Genomic DNA, 18,836 nt, shown 5'->3' with positions numbered 1-18,836 from the left:
AGCAATAATGAATCAGTGTTTGCAATAGGAAACAATCGAGTTGGCCCATACTATGTGACAAGGCATATATAGATGGAGTCACCCATAAGTTCTTCTGTACTCTGGTCCACTCCTTCTACAACTTGGATCCACTCATTATGCTAAGTTACTAATTATCCACTGTAAGAGCTGGTCACAACTTCCAGAATAATAATTACAATAGTAATAAAGGGCCACAATGCCATTATGGCAGTTTATTATCTCTTCCTTATACTTGAAATACATATAATTCCACTTCAGACAAATTCCTGTCCTTTCCATGGTGAAAGGGGTCAGTCTCATGAGTCCACTTGCCATCAGAGGGATGATTTGATCTCTGCTGGTGGCTTTAGCTGTGGCAGTAAGTAGAATAACCTTGGTGAGAGGGAGCTCACATTATTTAGCCCGTGCATACCCTTCATACCAAGCACTGTGAGTACTCTGTTCATAGGTCTGTTAGGCAAACACAGTAGTGACCAAGGATGGAGACTGGTTAGTATCTATATATTATAAATACAGTGTTTCAGTATCTCTTCTGCAGAAGATGCTGCTCTCAGGACATGCGACACAAAAATTCACCCACTTGTGCTGATTCCCATGGGCTCATCCACTAGCCTTTTTCTAAAACTCTCTTGTCAACTATTACAACCTTTCTTCATCAAGGAGCAAACAAAATAGTCAAGGTATTCACATTTGTTCATGAGTCTATGTACAACCTTGTTTTTAACCACTTCTTCTTCCATACAAAGATGATGACTAGGTGTACTGCTGGAAATTCTGTGTATTATTTTTCTTAGCTTCTTTTCAGTGTGAGACTATCATTGGCAGCACCCATTTTTTGTCTTATTGTAATATATAGAAATAACCCAATCTTGAACCTGGCCTAATCTCTTTTCCTGGTCATGAAGAAAAGCTAATGATGCCATAGGTGTGAGCTGGAGGAGAGGTGTTGATGCAACTGGGGCAGTTGACATGACATCTGGGACATTTGACCATATCCTTTACCTATACTATCCGAACCTACTGATAATACAGCTTTCAAAAATATATATTCTGACTTAACATGTCACTGACATTAATATAGTCTTATTTCTAGACTCCAGCTTCTTCCCTTTTCTTCCTATAACTTTTTTTTTCAAAACAATAAAAAGAGTAACTTAAGAGAAAAAAAAAATTATAGCAAGGTACTATACTGCCTACATGTCTCCAAATTATTTCCATTACATTGAAACTAAATCCAAGTTCTTTAAAAGGCCTACATTATGCCCCCTCATCTGGCTCCTGATTCTCTGATCCATTTTCTACCTCCCTTCTTCTCAATAACTACTATATAAACCTATAAATTTATTTGCTTGTAATATTTGCTGGGGGGGGATGTGTGTTATTTATTGATTGGATTAAAACTTAAAGTTGACTTGACTAGACTATTTTATTAGCTATTTTATGACTAACAGCACTGGAGCAGTTCTGAAAATATAGTATGATAATTTAAAAAACATCTAGAAATGAAAAGAATTTGTAGTTTGCACACAAGGGTACTATTGTATAAATTTACTCATGTGCTCATTTTGGACATTTCTGAGCATAACTGTTTTCTCATACTTGAAAACCTCAGAGCTTTAACACACAGCCCTAATTAGAGAATTATTTTAATTCCTGAAATACTTTTTATAATTCAGTAGAGTGCCTATGATTTTATATCACCTAATACCATTTAAAATAGATACCACACTGTATATAACCAGTAAATATTGAATAGTAAACTTGAAGAATTTAGAAAATGCCTAAGTTAGAACTCTTAGAGCAATGCGAATTCCATCATTTATCATGTGACCAATCAGATATATTTAAGAACAAATAAACACTACAATTACTGTTCAATATAGCAAATAAAAAACAAAATTATGAAACCTTAATTTTTAAAGTACGTGGTTATAAAGAGTTGATTTTATATTTTAGTACTGAAATTATTTTAAAGCAACTTTTGGAGACTTGAAGATTTATGGAATGCCAAGTCTTGAGTAAAAGAGACAAAAAATGAATTTGCTAAACTGGGAAAAGAAGTAATTAGTTCTTTCTTGGTATGTTGGAAAGTCTTAGACAGTTGAAATAATTAAGAAGGATCCTCAAAAATATTTCAAAAGGTTATTTTTGAATTAACGTATCTGACACTAATATATAATTGTCAGTGATGCAATGCATAATACCAAATTGTCGAAAAAATAATAAAATCTAATGAGATAATCTAATAAATCCAATGAAAACAGTGTCTTATTAGATAAGAAATATCTCTTTTCCCTGAAACAAATAATACAGTGTATGTTAATAAAAAAAACAAAACAAAACAAAACAAAACTATCTCCTTTTACCAAAGAGTCCAGATGGGTTTTTTTTTGGAAATATCTTGCGCTTCTGTGAGAAGGGGTAGTAGGTAAAAGATGTTTCATCATATAAATTAGTGAAGAATCTTTTTGGCAATATCACACCAGATGTGTATTTGAGTTGTGATGGTAGCTACCAGCTGTGCTTCCCCCAACCCAGCAGAAATCATGCACGTGTGACATCTATGGATAATAAGGAGTGAAAAGAACCAGCAAAAAGACTTCTATAGGTATTATTAGAAAGATCCCCTCTTTCTTTTGGATAATAAGGAGTGAAAAGAACCAGCAAAAAGACTTCTATAGGTATTATTAGAAAGATCCCCTCTTTCTTTTGGATAATAAGGAGTGAAAAGAACCAGCAAAAAGACTTCTATAGGTATTATTAGAAAGATCCCCTCTTTCTTTTCCTTGGAGGATGTGGTGCCTCTGATAAAGTATGTGAGTTTTTAAAATAAGCAAAGCATAATTATTGACGGGAATGGCCAGCAATCCCTGTACCGATGGATGAAAGATGAGCCCAGACTTTGCAGTGAAAGAGAGGAGAAGGCAAGGGGGTCAAAGCTCAGAGACGAAAACCCTTTGCTCTTCTTTACTCCCGCTTTTATTGGTCCTTCAAGAGAATCACAAATCCTTATCACTGTTTCTCAAGCACGTGATGTGTGACAAGGGGTCTTACTGGAACTGGGAGGATCTGTTTACCGGAAAGATAGGATATGCTAATCTGCGTGTTCTACAGTTCTGCTAATCATAGCCTAAGGGACAATGCATACATCTCTTAGATCACAGGGTGGTTTTTCGGGCTAAGAGAGCTTGGGGAAGGCAACTCCCTGGCGGCATTCCAATAGCAGAGTGGTTACGCCGGCCTGGACATTCCAAGGGCCTACACCCTCCTCTGAAAACTTCCCTGCCCCCAGCGGCCTGTGTTATATTTTAGCAAACCAGTCTCAGATGTCCCTACCAACGCAAGCTTCATCACAGGCATATTTTAGCAAACCAGATATTATGGCTGATTTCATGCTCTACATTAAACCCAACAAATTATAATGATTTTGAACCTAGGTTGTAAAATACAAAGCTCATTATCAATTTCAATAGATCAGGTTTCTTTCTAGTGATCCATTTTTGTTCTATTACATATGTAATGTAAAATGCTGAATAGTTTTTAACATACTTAAAGGGTTGTTTTGAAATTGGATTCCTCAGGGTATCTCTCACGAAGGGGCAGTCTAGACATCTAAAACTAAGACAGATGGAGAGCCTGGATAATCATGATTAGAAGAAACACATTCAAAGCAGTAGAATACTGGGACAGAGATAATTAACTTGAACACAAGTCCCAAATTAAGAAAAACATTGCAAGTTGATTTACAGCTTGCTTCTCACATGAACAACTCAAAGAAATATACTCCATGTTGAACGAGTGCATGGATTTTTTTAAACAAAACAAAAGTTTAAGATTCACACTGTTTTTTAAACTAGCCACCGTAAGCATATTTTAATACAAGAGACTAAGACACATGGAGGAGGGATGCCTGGGTGGCTCAGTCGTTGGGCATCTGCCTTCGGCTCGGGTCATGATCCTAGGATCCTGGGATGGAGCCCCGCGTCGGGTTCCCTCCTCAGCGGGGAACCTGCTTCTCCCTCTCCCACTCCCCCTGCTTGTGTTCCCTCTCTCGCTGTGTCTCTCTCTGTCAAATAAATAAATAAAATCCTTAAAAATAAAAATAAAAAAAATAAAAAATAAATTAAAAAAAAGACACATGGAGGAAAGTAAGAAAAAGAAGCCTTAAATGTATTGTTTGTGATTAAATCTGAAGACGTGTCGCCCAAAAAGTTTCTGTCAAAAACTGAGCTGGAGTTGATTAATATAAAAATATTTGGGCCTAGGAGCACATTTATAACACCATGTTCACAAAATACTAATAAAAGCCCATACATAGATCTGTATTAATTAGATAAAACAATAAAAAAAAAAAGTCTCATGGGAAAATTCTTTTTTTACCACAAAGTTATCAAAACATGATTCATATACAACATTTAAACTTTACATTTCTAATATTTATAAATAATAAAATAGATTTTGAAATGAGAATTTTTTTTTTTTTTTTTTTTGAGAGGGAGAGAATCTTAAGCAGGCTCCACTCCCAGGGCAGAGCCAATGTGGGGCTAGCTCTTAAGTCCCTGATGGAGATCGTGACCTGAGCTGAAATCAAGAGTCAGATGCTGAACCAACTAAGCCACACAGACACCCCTGAAATGAGAATTAAATACGAGATACAAGTAATTATTTGCATTTCATTTTGTTATACATTAGAAAATGACAAATGCTCTCATTTATTATTTAATATAGAGTTTTTGTTTTTATTATCTGCTCAATATTCAGAATTGTCTAGAAGGTATTTATTTTGATGTTACATCAAATATATTTCTATATTTTATTTTGTTTGTAGTATAATGAAAAAATTCCATTTCTAATAGATATAGCAATAGAAAAATATTTTTTACTACAGATTTTGCAATGTTTAGGAAATATTAGGCTAAACTTATAAAAAAATATTTTTTCCAATACTTGCAAAGTACTTCATCCTCTTTAAAAAAAAATAATATACTTTACTTTATTAGCAATTTTAGGTTCACAGAAAAATTAACCAGATAGTACAGAGATCAGATATAACCGCTCTCATGCACTGTCCCTTATTTTTAACATCTTCTTATATAACTGTGGTATATTTGTTTCAATTAAAGAATCAATACTGATACATTATTATTATTTTTTAAAGATTTTATTTATTTATTTGAGAGAGAGAGAGCACGAACAAGGGGAGGGGCAGAGGGAGAGGGACAAGCAGACCCCTTGCTGAGTGAGTACCTGGTGTGGGGCTCAATCCCAGCAACCTAAGATCATGACCTGAGCCGAAGTCATATGCTTAACCAACTGAGCCACCCAGGTACCCCTAATACTGATACATTATTTTAACTAAAGTCCATAATTTACGTTAGGGTTTGCTCTTTGTGTTATACAGTTCCATGGGTTTTGACAAATGCATAACATCATGCATGTTAAAGATGTTTTAACATCATTACAGTATCATCCTTTATAGCTTTAGCACCCTAAAAATCCCATGCAGTTCACTTACTCGCTTCACCCTCTTTCATGTCCTGTGGAGGGGGGCGGATGATCCTTTTACTGTCTACATAGTTTTGCCCTCTCTAGAGTGTCCTATAACTGGAAATATACAGTGTGTAGTGTAGCCTTTTCAGAGTAGCTTCCTTTCCTTAGCTATGTGCATTTTAGGCAATGTCATTTGGTGACTTGACAGCTCATTTCTTTTTTCTGCTGAATAACACTCCACTGTATAGAAGTACCAAAATTTGTTTATGTATTCACCTATTGAGGGGTATCTTAATTGCTTCCATTGTTTGACAGTTATGGATAAAGCTGCTATAAACACTCATGTGCAGAGTCTTTTTTGTATCCAATTCTTCAACTCATTTGTGTATTGCTGGATTACATGCTAACACTATGTTCAGCTTTGTCAAAGCTGCCGAACTGTCTTCCAAAGTGGCTACATCATTTCACATTCCCACCAGGAATGGATGAGATTTCTTATTGCTCCATATCCTTTCCATATTTGGTATTGTCAGTAATTTGGATTGGATATGTAGTAGTCTTTCAATGTTGTTTTAATCTGTAATTTTTTAATAGCATACGAGGTTAAGCATTTTTTCATATGCTTATCAGCCATCTGTATATTTTTTAAGATCTATTCAGATCTGTTTTCCTTTTTTTTTTTTCTTTACAGAGGAGTGGGGAGGGTGGGTAGTGAGGAGGGGCAGAGGGAGAGAGAGAATCCCAAAGAGGTTCCACACGCATCATGGAGCCTGACACAGAGCTTGATCTCACAACCCTGAGCTCATGACCTGAGAAAAAAATCAAGTCAGACACTCAACCAACTGAGCCACCCAGGTGCCCCTATTTTCCATTTTTTAATTCTTTTTTTTGTTTTCTCCTTCTTGAGTTTAAAGAGTTCTTTGTATATTTAGAATACCAGTCCTTTATCAGATATGTGTTTTATAAATACTGTCTCCCAGATAATAGCATGTCTTTTTATTATCTGATAATAAATATCTGATAAAAATATCTTGCTGAGAATTCCAAGTTATTTTATTCTTTCATAGATAATGCTTTTGGTGTTGTATCTAAAACTTAATTGCCAATCTTAAACTCACCTCGGTTTCCTTCTGTGATATCTTCTAGAATGTTTATAGTTTGACATTTTACTTTTAGGTCTATAATCCATTTTGAGTTAATTTTTGTGAAAAGTGTCTATAATTGTTTTATCATGTCAATGTAAAATTTTTTCCAGCATCATTTGTTGACTAGATTTTCATTTCCCCATTGAATTATCTTTACCAAAGATCAGTTGACTATATTTGTATGGGTCCTTTTCTTGGCTCTCTATTGTGTTCCATTGATCTATTATTTCATTAGCACTACACTGTCTTTATTATAACTTTATAGTAAAACATGAAGAAGGTTAGTGTCAGTTTGACCTTGTGGTGGCTATTCTGAGCCTTTCCATATAAATTTTAGACACAGTTTCGAAAATCCACAAAATAATTTGCTGGGATTTCGATTGGGATTGCTTTGAATTTATACTTAAACTTGGGAAAAAAACAATATTGTTTAGTTGTTCTATTCATAAGCATGGAATATCTCTTCATTTATAATCTCTTTATTTTTTTTTTTTAAGATTTTATTTATTTATTTGAGACAGAGAGAATGAGAGAGAGAGAGCACATGAGAGGGGGGAGGGTCAGAGGGAGAAGCAGGCTCCTTGCTGAGCAGGGAGCCCGATGTGGGACTCGATCCAGGGACTCCAGGATCATGACCTGAGCCGAAGGCAGTCGCTTAACCAACTGAGCCACCCAGGCGCCCTATAATCTCTTTAATTTTTATCAGTTTTATAGTTTTCCTCATATATCCTGTATGTATTTTGTTAAAATAGTGATAATGAAAGTGGCATTATGTTTGAAATTTCAAATCCAAATTTTTCATTGCTGCTGCAGTGGAAATCAGTTGACTTTTATATGTTAACTTGGTTTTACAATGTTATGTAATAGTTCCAAGAGTTGTGTGTGTGTGTGTGTGTGTGTGTGTGTGTGTGTGTGTGTGTGAATTCTTTGGAATTTCTTCATAAGTAATTGTGTCATCTGCCAACAAAGACAATTTTATATTTTTCTCTCAATCAATATACATTTAATTTCTTTTTCTTGTCATATTGCACTAGCTAGGAATTTTAGTATGAAGTTGCCTTCTTCTCAATTTTATGGTAAAATTGTTTAGTTTCCAACTATGAAGCATGATGTGAGCTGCAAGTTTTTGTAGATGTTCTTTATCAAGATGAAGTTTCTCTTTATTCCTAGTTTACTGAGAGTTTTCATCATGAATGGATGTTGAATTTTGTCAAATAATTTTTCTGCATCTATTGATATAATCATATTGTTTTTCTATTTTATACTTTCGATGTGATGGATTGAATTAAGTGATTTTGAATGTTGAATCAGTCTTGTATATCTGGAATAAATTCTACTTGGTTGTGATATATAATTACTTTTATACATAATTAGATTCTATTTGTTAGTATTTTGTTGACAATATTTGCATCTATATTCATGAGAAATATTGATTTGTATATTATTTTCTTGCAATACCTTTTTCTAGTTTTGATATTAGAATAATTCTGACTTCATAGATGAGCTAGGGATTCATCTGTTTCAATTTCTGGATGAGATTGAATGGACTTGATCTAAATTCTTTAAATTTTTTGGTAGATCAACAGTGAATCTATCTGGGCCTGGTGATTTCATTTTGGAAGGCTATTAATTATTGATTCAATTTCTTTAACAGATATTCAGATTATCTGCTTATCCTTGTGTGAGTTTGTAAGATCAGTCTTTCAAGGAATTGGTTCTTTTCATCTAAGTTATCAAATTTATGGGCATGGAGTTGTTCATATTCCTTTATTAGTTTTTTAATGTCCATAGGAAAAGTGGAGATGACCTTTTTTCACTTCTGATATTAGTAATTTGGGTCTTCTCTCTTTTTTTTCTCTTAGCTTGATTAGAAGTTTATCAAAAACTTTTCAAAAACCAGCTTTTTGTTTCTTTGATCTCTGCTGTTTGCCTGTTTCAATTTTATTAGTTTCCATTGTAATTTTTATTATTTCTTTTTTTCTGCTTGCTTTAGGTTTATATTACTCTTCTTTCTCTAGTTTCCTAGGGTAGACACCTAAACTACTGATTTTAGATCTTTCTTCTCTTGTAATATATGCATTCTATACTATAAATTTCCATTAACATTGTTGTCACTACATCCCACAAACTTGGGCAATTACATTAGCATTTTTATTTAGTGCAAAAAATATATATTTTTTCAATTTATTTTGAGACTTCTTTGACTCAAATGTTATTTAAAAGTGTGTTGTTTAATTTTGAAATACTTGGCAATTTTCCAGTCATTTTTCTTGTTATTGATTTCTAGTTCGGTTCCATTGTGGTCTGAGAGTATATGCTGTATGATTTCTATTCTCTTACATTTGCTAAGGTATGTTTTATGGCTTAGAATGTGATCTATCATAATGAATATTCCATATGATCTTGAAAAAAATATGAATTCTCCTATTGTTAGATATTTAATGGCTGCCAGTTAGATCCAATTGATCGATGGTGGTGTTCAGTTCAGCTCTATCCTTTCCAATATTCTGCCAGTTGGATCTTTCAATTACTGAAAGAGGGGTGTCTAAGTCTCCAGCTCTAATTGGTGATTTGTCTATTTCTCCTTGACACTCTAGTTTTTGCCTGGTGTATTTTTATACTCTGTTGTTAGATGCATAGATTTTAAGGACTTTTTTTTTTTTTTTTTTACAGAATTGACTCCTTTATAATAATGTAATGCTCCTCTTTATGTTCTGAAGTCTCTTTTACCTGAAATCAATAAAGCAATGCCAGTATTCTTTTGATTATTATTAACATGGCATATCTTTCTCCAACCCTATCCTTTTAATCTATCTGTGTGTTTATATTTAAATTTGGTCTTATAGATGACATGTAGTAGTGTGTTAATTTTTACACGTTTTTTTTTTGTCTTTCATTCTTTCTCTTCCTTCTCTGGTTTTAATTGAGAAATATTTTCATTCAGCTCTCTCTCCTCTCTTACTAATTCATTTATACCTCCTTTTTTGACTTTTTTTACTGGTTGTCTTAGTATTTGAAATGTACATTTACAACCAATCCAAGTCCATTTTACATAGCAGTATGTTGTTTCATAAATGTTGTAGGTATCTTATAACTGAGTATTTTCTATTTCTCCATTCCATCCCTTATGACATTGCTGCCATTTTTTTTTATCTATTTGCTATAATCACCAACACATTCTTGTTACTATTATTTTGAACACTTATCTGTTAGATCATCTAGAAATTCAAAAAAATGAAATATTTTATTTAACTTTATTCCTTTTCTGATGCACTTCTTTTCTTATGTAGGTCTGAATTTCTCACACACATATATATATGTGAGAAATTATATACATATATATAATTTCTCACATATATATATATTTCTTTCTCTCTCTCTCTCTAGAGAACTTCTTTAACATTTTGCCAGGCAGTTCTGCTGGTGACAAATTCCCCCAGTGTTTAAGAAAATACTTCTCCTTCACTTTTGAAGGATAATTTTGTTTGATTCAGAATTCTAGGTTGGTGGTTTTTCCTTCACTACTTTAAATATTTCATTCCACTCTCTCTTGCTTGCTCAGTCTGTGAAGAATTCTGCCATTTCTTATTTTTGTTTCTCTATAGGTACTAATACTGTCACCCACCCATCCCCAGCTTCTTTCAAGAATTTTGTTTCTGTTTTTCTGCAGTTTAAATATGATATACCTAGGTGAAGTGTTTTGTTTTTTGGTTTTTATTGTTGTTGTTGTTTGTTTGTTTCACCTTGTTTTATAATTTATCCTGTTTGGTGTTTTCTGGAGCTTCCTGGATCTATAGTTTGTTGTCTGCCATTAATGTTGGGAAATTCTTCAGCCATTATTACTTTAATTATTCTTTCTACTTCTTCTTCCTTCCTCCCTACTTATCTTCCGTCCTTCATTTATTTTCCTAGTACTCCTATTACACATATGTTACACCTTTTGTGATTGTCTCACAGTTCTAGTTTACCCTGTTTCATTTTTTTTCACTTTTTTAAATTTCAGTTTTGGAAATGTCTATTGGCATATCATCAAGATCTCTGAATCTATCCTCTGTTTTCTAGTCTACTGATGAGCCCATCAAAGGCATTCTTTAGTACTTTTATTTCTAGCTTTCTTTTTATTCCTTCATTGGTTTTTCATCTCTCTCCTTAAATTATCAAGTTTTTCTTTCATTGTCCACTTTTACCATTAGAGATCTTAGCATATTAATTATATTTTAAATTCCTGGTATGACTATTCCAAAATTTCTCCATATCAGAATATGTTCTAGTGCTTGTTTTATCTCTTCAGGTTTTTCTTTTTTCCTTGTTTTTTATCATGCTGTGTAATTTTTGTTGACAGACAGCCAGGCACAACATACAGGATAAAAGGAATTGAAGTACAAAGTCCTTTAGTGTGAGGTTTTGTGTTTGGTGAGGAGCCAGGCTATGTTTAATGTTTGCTATAGTTGAAGCTGTCAGAAGCTTCAATTTCCCTAGTATTCTTGTTGTTTTTTTTTTCTCTGCTGTTGTTACTAGATTTTTTTATAAACTCCTCTGAGTCAGAGTCTGTGTCTTCCGGTTTCCTCAGCTACAATTGACTGCTATCCTGAAGCTCTATAGCGGAGGTAGTATAATATTGGGGTAGGGAGGCACTCTATAATCTTTGATAACACGTCTGTTGTTGCTGTTATGTTCCTATGCCAGAGTCCCTGGGCTGTGACTTTCAGAAAAATTTCTTAGTCTTTTGTTTTCTCCACTTGCATGAGGCAGCAAGGCTAGAGTGGGCTAAAGTTGCCTAATTTCCCTTTCCACAGGTCAAATAAGACTTTGGTAAAGTAGTATAAAATTTTGTCACAAAGAGTATAGTGAAGAACAGAATGTTGTGGGTGTATTTCAAAATTGTTATTTTTACTCTTCCCCTGCTGGAAGCAGGATGGGATTTTCCTGAATCTTCACAGTGTAAACCTGGTAGGTCTCCTGGAATTAAAACTCAAGAAAGTGTAGGGCTCCAATAAGACTGGGTCTTGCATTTTTACTCTCAAGCTAGTTCACACTGAGCCTCCAGCAGCTCATCAATCACAGTTTAAATGTTCCCACAGTTACTGGCTCCAGAGGATTCTTCTCCTGGCTAGTTGTGATTCTCTGTATTTACCTGTATCTCTAGTTTTAGGGGGAGCAGTTTTCCCTGTGATCTCAGTTCTCTGGTGTGTCTAAGAAAAGTTGGTTTTTCATTTCTACACTCTTCACAGGTCAGGAAGGGAACTAAAAGACACCTCATACGTTTTGCTGAGAATAAAGTATATAATTTTTCATCTTTATTGAAACTATTCTCATATATTACTTATTTGCTCCAGGCATAATTTGAGCACAACATTATTAAGATTTTCATTTAAAACTTTCTTTATCCTACCAAGAACACTGGAAAAAGTTGCATCGAATGCAATTTTATTATCTATGATTGAATGGATCATGGAATACTTCCCAAAATATCAAAATTATAAGACAAGATAAGTAATACAGCCAAATGATTTACCAAAAAGACTGATTTTTTTTTCATGAACATTGGTAAAGTATTTTTATGGTACTCAGAGTTTTAAAATGTTTTTATATATCTTAAACATTTATTGGGTTCAACTTTCAAAATTTTTTAGTTTTATTTTTTATTTTGAATATGATATTTTCCAGTAATTTTTAAAAGGTATTACTTCATATATACAGGAAAGTACTCAAAATGCTGTAACCTCACATTGTTCCTACAGACTTTTCAGCTATTTTTCTTGGGTTTGCAACAATACATTATTTGATTTGATCATCTTATCTAAAAATGACATATGTTGCTTTATTTTATAATATAAAATACTATGTGCATTTACACTACATATTTATCTAATGCACACACAAATGTGCATTAATTTTCACTGCATTTGGTAGTATGTCCAGAATGTTACATGAATGTGGTGATAGTGGTTATCCATGCTTTGTTTGACTTTTATTAAGAGTCTTTCTAGTGCTTTACTACTGAAGATTTTTTTCACTTGACACCCTCCTCTTCCATACATCTGTCTCCTACCCTTCTCCTCTCTCTCTCCCCCCCACTATCTGTCTATATCCAACTAGCTAGCTTTCATGTTAAGAAAGGATCTCTCCATTTTAATCTGAATGGAACTTTAGAGTTTGTTAAATGCTTTCAGATTTTATGAAAACAAAACAATATTATCCTCTTCTTTTCAATACAAATATGAAATCAGAAATATAAGTATCCATCTAATTGGATAAAATCAGCATTAATGTAAAAATGGTGATATATTTCCTATAGATATAAAAATGCATCATTCATACTCTGTTTTATAAATCATTTCCTTTATTCAGAAAAGCTAAGGATCAGAGTACTTACAACCCATGGAGGAAAAAAATTAGAGTCTGCCTCTGTCTAATGAGGTTGAGACAAACAATTAACTCTAAAATTGACTGTGGTCAATTATAAGTGACAGAATGCCTGTACTGTATTTTTCTCTCATCCAATGTAAAAGAATGATGTTTCTTCCCAATTATTTTATTACTGAGGCTGTTTTCAGTCATTTGAAATAAAAAACTTTGATATTGAAGTTATATTAACGCCAAAGACTTCTGCTGTTCTGTTTGAAAGCTTTTAAGGTCATATTTTTGGGGATGAGAGTCTAGGAAAGATGTTACCATATAAAATATGGTATCTGCTATTGCTCATTTAATTTATAAATAAAATCACTTGTCTTTTTGTTTGTTTGGTTTTCTTTCCCATCTTTGTTCTAAAAGAAGGTAAAATAACTCTCCGACATATCTTTGTATTTTGAGATGGCTATGGTACTGTGCTTCTTTTTTTTCTTTGTCAAAAGCTTAAAAACAAAGCAATAAACAAGCTGAGAGTTTCTGAACCTAAAAATATGTGAGTTCGGTTTATAGTATATATAGTAAACATAAGAATGACTCAGAACTCAGGACTTGGACCAATTTGAGTTTCCAACTACTCATTATCTATAAGTTATCTCATACAGTTTCGTGCCTTGAATGCGATTTGTAAATTGATGATCCTAAACTATCAAATCTGGCCCTGCTCTCTCTTCTGCATTCCAGAATTAGACATTCAATTGCTTATTTGTCATCTCTGCATGGATATTTAATGACAATCTTACACTTATTTTGGCCAAACCAAAATGCTCAATCCACTATCCTATCACCAGCAGCAGTATAATGATCTTCTACCAGTATTATTCCATCATCCAACGAGTTACTCAGTTAAAAACTTCCAGAACTGTTCTCAATTTCAATCTTTACACAGTTTCTAATCAAAGCGTGATACTGGACCACCATCACTTGGGAGCTTGTTTGATGAACACCAGGTGCCTCAAATCAAACCCTTTAGATAAATAATTTGGATTTTAACAGGATCCCCAGATAATTTATATAAATATTAAAGTTTGAGAAACACTGCCACAAATCAGAACCTACATTCAATATATAGTCATTATTATCACATCTACATCTAAAATAAATGCAGAAAAGAATAATTTTTATTATCTCCATTGTCACTACTCTAATTCTTCATCACCTCTGAACTGATCTACCTCCCACTCCACTTTGTTCTCTCATGGATCATTCTTGCCACAGCAGCCACAGTGTTCCTTTAGAATTAAAGATCAGACCCTGTCGGTTCCTTGTCTTGCCACTGCATTTGAAGCTTGTTAGCCTGTTCTATAAGTATCTCTGCCTTTCTGCCTTTAGTGTCTACCACTCTAGTTTCATTTGCTCAATTACGGTATTCAGCTACAATAGCCTATTCTGGAGACGAAGCCATATGGTATGTCATGCTCAAGTGTTCTATGTCTGTCAAGGTCCAGTAGCATGTTAAGAGTTGTTTTTAAAAAGGTGTTTATAATCCTTCACTGCCAGTGGCATGACCCTGTCCTAGTACCCAGGGATCTGCTTTGTATTTTTCCCACTGGAATTTGCCATAAACTTCAAATGTATCTTTTTTCATCACTAAGATTACAATAACACAGTGTCTGGCAGATGAGCCCCAGGTTCAGGGCTGTTAGCACTGCAGCCTGGACCTGCTACTGAGCACTCTATTGCTCTAGGCTTCAATTGAGTTTGGCAGCCTTCATGTCTCCCAATATACAGGCCTGAACAGTATACCTATAGCAGACTGTGTTGATTCCAGAAGCAAAAGAAGTCTACCAGGTGCTTCTTTCTCTGTGGTTATGCAAGATACAGCAATTTATCATTTATTTGGAAGGAATATCCTTGTATATCCATTTTATTGAGTACCAACTTTTGAAAATTTCAGAGTTCATCTTCCAAGTTCTGGAGCACATGTGTTATCAAGACCTCCAGCATATTAGCCACTTATTGCTTGTACTGGTTAAATAGCATGATGTCGTCAATGTAATGGATCCGTATAATGTTCTGAGGGATGCCAAGATGGTCCAGGTCTTTTGGGATTATGTTATTACAGAAGGCAGAAGAGTTAACAATCTTGTGGAAAAATCTATAAATGAATATTGTTGTCCATTCCCCATGAATATGAACTTTTTCTGATCCACTGTATGCTAATAGGCTAATAGGGAACAAAAAACGTACTCACCATGTCAATGACTGATATGCCATATGCTGAGGCTTTAGTAATCTGTTTTGGCAATGATAGCAGCTACTGTCATTCTCCAAGATCCAGTTAGTTTCTGCCAGAACCAGTTGGTGAATAAACTGAGATATGACAGGGGCTGCTCCTCCCTGCATCCTTTACATCTTTAATGATATCACTAGCCCCACCATCCTTCCAAGGATGTGATTTGATTTTTATTCATTCTCTTGGCTGCACAGGGAGGAGACAGAAGGAGGGCAGCCTCAGAACTTCCACTTAACCTCCCCCACTGTAATAGTACTTACTCTGTATGTTAAATTTCACATCGGGATATATTCCGACTTTCAAATATGTACTTTTAAACATAGATGCCTATTATATACTCAGTGCTGTGGACTGAATTGTGTCTTCCCAAAATTCATATGTTGAAGTCCTAAACTCTAGTGTGACTCTATTTGAAGATAGAGTTGTTAAGAGGTAATTAGGGTTAAATGCGGTCATAGGGATGGATCCCTAATATTATAAGATTGGTAGCCTTTAATAAGAGGAAGAAAGAGTGATCTCTTGCTTTTTCTCTCTGCACAACACACCAAGGAAAGGCCATGTGAGGACTTAACAATAGATGGTTGTCTACAAGCCAGGAAGAGAGATCTCACCAGAAACCAAATTTACTGTCACCTTGGTCTTGGACTTCCCGGCCTCCAGAACTGTGAGAAATAGATTTATGTTGTCTAAGTCACCCAGTATTTTGTTAGAGCGGCCCTAGAAGACACTCAGGAATAGAAGAGATGACCATAGATTGGGACCATGGACCCAATGGACCTAATGCCACTTGGTCCCTATTACTTCAGTCCTATTAGGCCTATTGGTATTAAACAGGTTGGCTCTGTGATCCCCTCTGCTACCACCCGCCCTGGCTTTCAGAAGAGATCCAACAGAGAATATTGTAGTGGTACAGGTACCCCTTCCACTAGGACTTTGTTGATAGTACGGTCTCAGAACACATGAAATGATGGTTCCAAAGGGCAACAGCTGTGGTGGTTAGTTACCTATTTTCCTGCAGCATGTTCTCCTGAAGGATTTCTGAGTGGCACACATCCATGGCCATCAGACCTCCCAAATAAACTACTCAAACCTAGTTCCTTCTCTTCAGGTCTGCTTTCACAGGAAAGCAAAATAAGAGAGCATTCCTTCCTTTTCCTTATTTTCTCAGTGAATGTATATAAAAATGGTATAATTTGTGAACATATGGAGAAATTTTGAGGAACAATTGTCCTCTAGTATTTTCTTGGTAGGAAAGTTTAAATAATTTCATTGTTTTATATGAGGATATATAATTTATTCAAGAAAACTGATATTGTTAAAAACTTAACTGATTTCTCATTTTTGGGTATTACAAATATGTTTCTTTCAATATGACTTTTTGCATACTTTGGGTTATAATGTTGAATATGTTTCTAGAAGTGGATTTACTAAGTGATAGGATATATCTTATTTTTTTGATATATATTACCTTCTGCTCCAGAAAGCTTTATCAAATTATCCTTTTACATAAATATAACCTTATCATACAATATAGGAGATAGAGGTGAGTGCAGAGAGCAGGTAAGTCAGAAAGAACAGATAGTTTCCTCCTGCTCAACTAGTGCCCTATGCTGTGAAAGATCCACAGTCAGGCATTTCTACATAGGTCATGTTATAAACATCATATTATAAACATCCCAAGCCCACCTCTGTTGAAGCAAACCAATATAGTTTCATTTCTTTAATGATTATAAGACTATTCTTATTTTTAAATGTATCTTTTAGAATTGTTTTTGGTAACTTATTTTATCTTGGAATGTGTATACTTTTTGGCTATGTTGTAAGTATTTTTGGCATAGAGATTTTTATAATATTTGAATTATTGGCACCATTAATCTCACTTTTTACTGCTAATAGAATTTCTCTTGCCACCTAACTTTTCTTCTTGGTCCATATCAGCAGACATTTGTCTATTTTATTTGCCATTTTAAAGAACCAAGTTTTACCATTACAGATCCTCTCCAATGTATCTTTCTATTTCATTAATTTTTGCTCCTATATTTTTCTTGCTCCTTCTAATTTCTTGGTATATTTTGCTTTTTAAATTTATTCTGTAATTTTTAAATTAGATAATATGCTTATGAATTTTTAGACTTTTTTTCTTTTTTAAAATAAGCATTTAAGAAAAGTAATTTTACTTGTAACTGTTATTTTAATATTCATTTATAAGTATTTTTAAATTACGCATATAATGGTTAATATGTCAACTTGAATGGGCCATAGGGTACCCAGATATTTGGTGAAACATTATTCTGGATGTATCTATAAGATTGATCCTAGATGAAATTAATATTTAATTTGATAGACTGAGAAAGGGAGATTGTCTTCCCCAGTGATGATGAGCTTCATACAACCTATTGAAGGCCTGAATAGAACAAAGGGCTGACAAAGAGAGAATTTGCTCTCTCTACCTGATGATCTTTAAACTGACACATCAGTCTCATACCTTCAAAATCAGACTGGAATTTAGACAATCAACTCTCCTGATTTGTAGGCCTTTGGACTGTAGATCATGGGATATCTTATGCTACATAATTGCCTGAGACAATTTCTTATATTAAACAATATATATTCTGTTATTAAACTATATATATGTGTATGTGTGTGTGTGTATATACATATATATGCTGTGTGTATGTGTGCTGAAATGATTCTAAAGGAACAGAATTTTAAGAATTAGTTTTCTGATTATATATTAGCTAATTAGAATTTAAATAAAATCTTGAAAAAAAAAAAGAATTAGTTTTCTGAATTGGTTCTAAGGTCTTGGGAATTAACTCTCCAGTCTGATTATATTTAAAGAAGTTAACGACTATTTTCAGTGGTAAGGAGAGCACTAATAGCTCATGGCATGATCTGGCACTACAGATATGAAAAATATCACCATTGGATAATCCTAATCAATCACTTATAAGACACAAGATCTGGGATGATGACTGTATATTTTCAAATATTTTTGGAAAATAACAATTTGATGAGATTGCTTCATTGCTCCCCCTGCCTTTGGATAGTGGCAAAAGAAAAGGATAAGCTCAAGGATTCTCATTCCCATCTCAAGTGCCACATACATGACTGAAGACTTCTATGTGTGACCCGAAGGAGACCCTTATCTCTTGTAGCTGGAAGACTGAGACTGCTAAAATGAAATTCAGACTCCATCCTGTGACTGGCTGAATTAGAGCACAACATGAACTTCCAATTTGCAGAGTGTCAACTTTTAACAGCATTGATTGAGAAAGAATGGGATCCTCTAAATTGAGATGAGCACAACTGGGGAGATGTTGATAAAAATGGGACATTGAGACCCTACATTCTTTTTTTCTTTCTTTCTTTTCTTTTTCTTTCTTTCTTTTTTTTTTTTTAGAAGCTAAAGTACCTGAATATACACTAGTAATACTTATTCTGTTTATTTTATTATTAATTTTAAGATAATCAATATATGTAAGTTTTTTTGCTTGTTTATTTCAAGAGACCCTTAGATAAATCTTCTTTGCTAA

The 18,836-nt window shown here is 34.0% G+C and overlaps 1 non-coding gene across 1 annotated transcript; it reads right to left on the bottom strand.

Moving 5' to 3' along the window:
• Nucleotides 1-3,333: 3,333 nt before the first annotated feature.
• On the bottom strand, nt 3,334-3,386 carry LOC118525181 (small nucleolar RNA SNORD74). Its single transcript, XR_004912017.1, has one exon. It is a non-coding gene; the product is annotated as a small nucleolar RNA SNORD74 (small nucleolar RNA).
• Between the last annotated feature and the right edge of the window lie 15,450 nt (nt 3,387-18,836).

The sequence above is a fragment of the Halichoerus grypus genome, chromosome 3 (genome assembly GCF_964656455.1).
Source record: "Halichoerus grypus chromosome 3, mHalGry1.hap1.1, whole genome shotgun sequence".
NCBI lineage: Eukaryota > Metazoa > Chordata > Mammalia > Carnivora > Phocidae > Halichoerus > Halichoerus grypus.
This window is presented reverse-complemented; position numbering and strand designations above follow the sequence as displayed.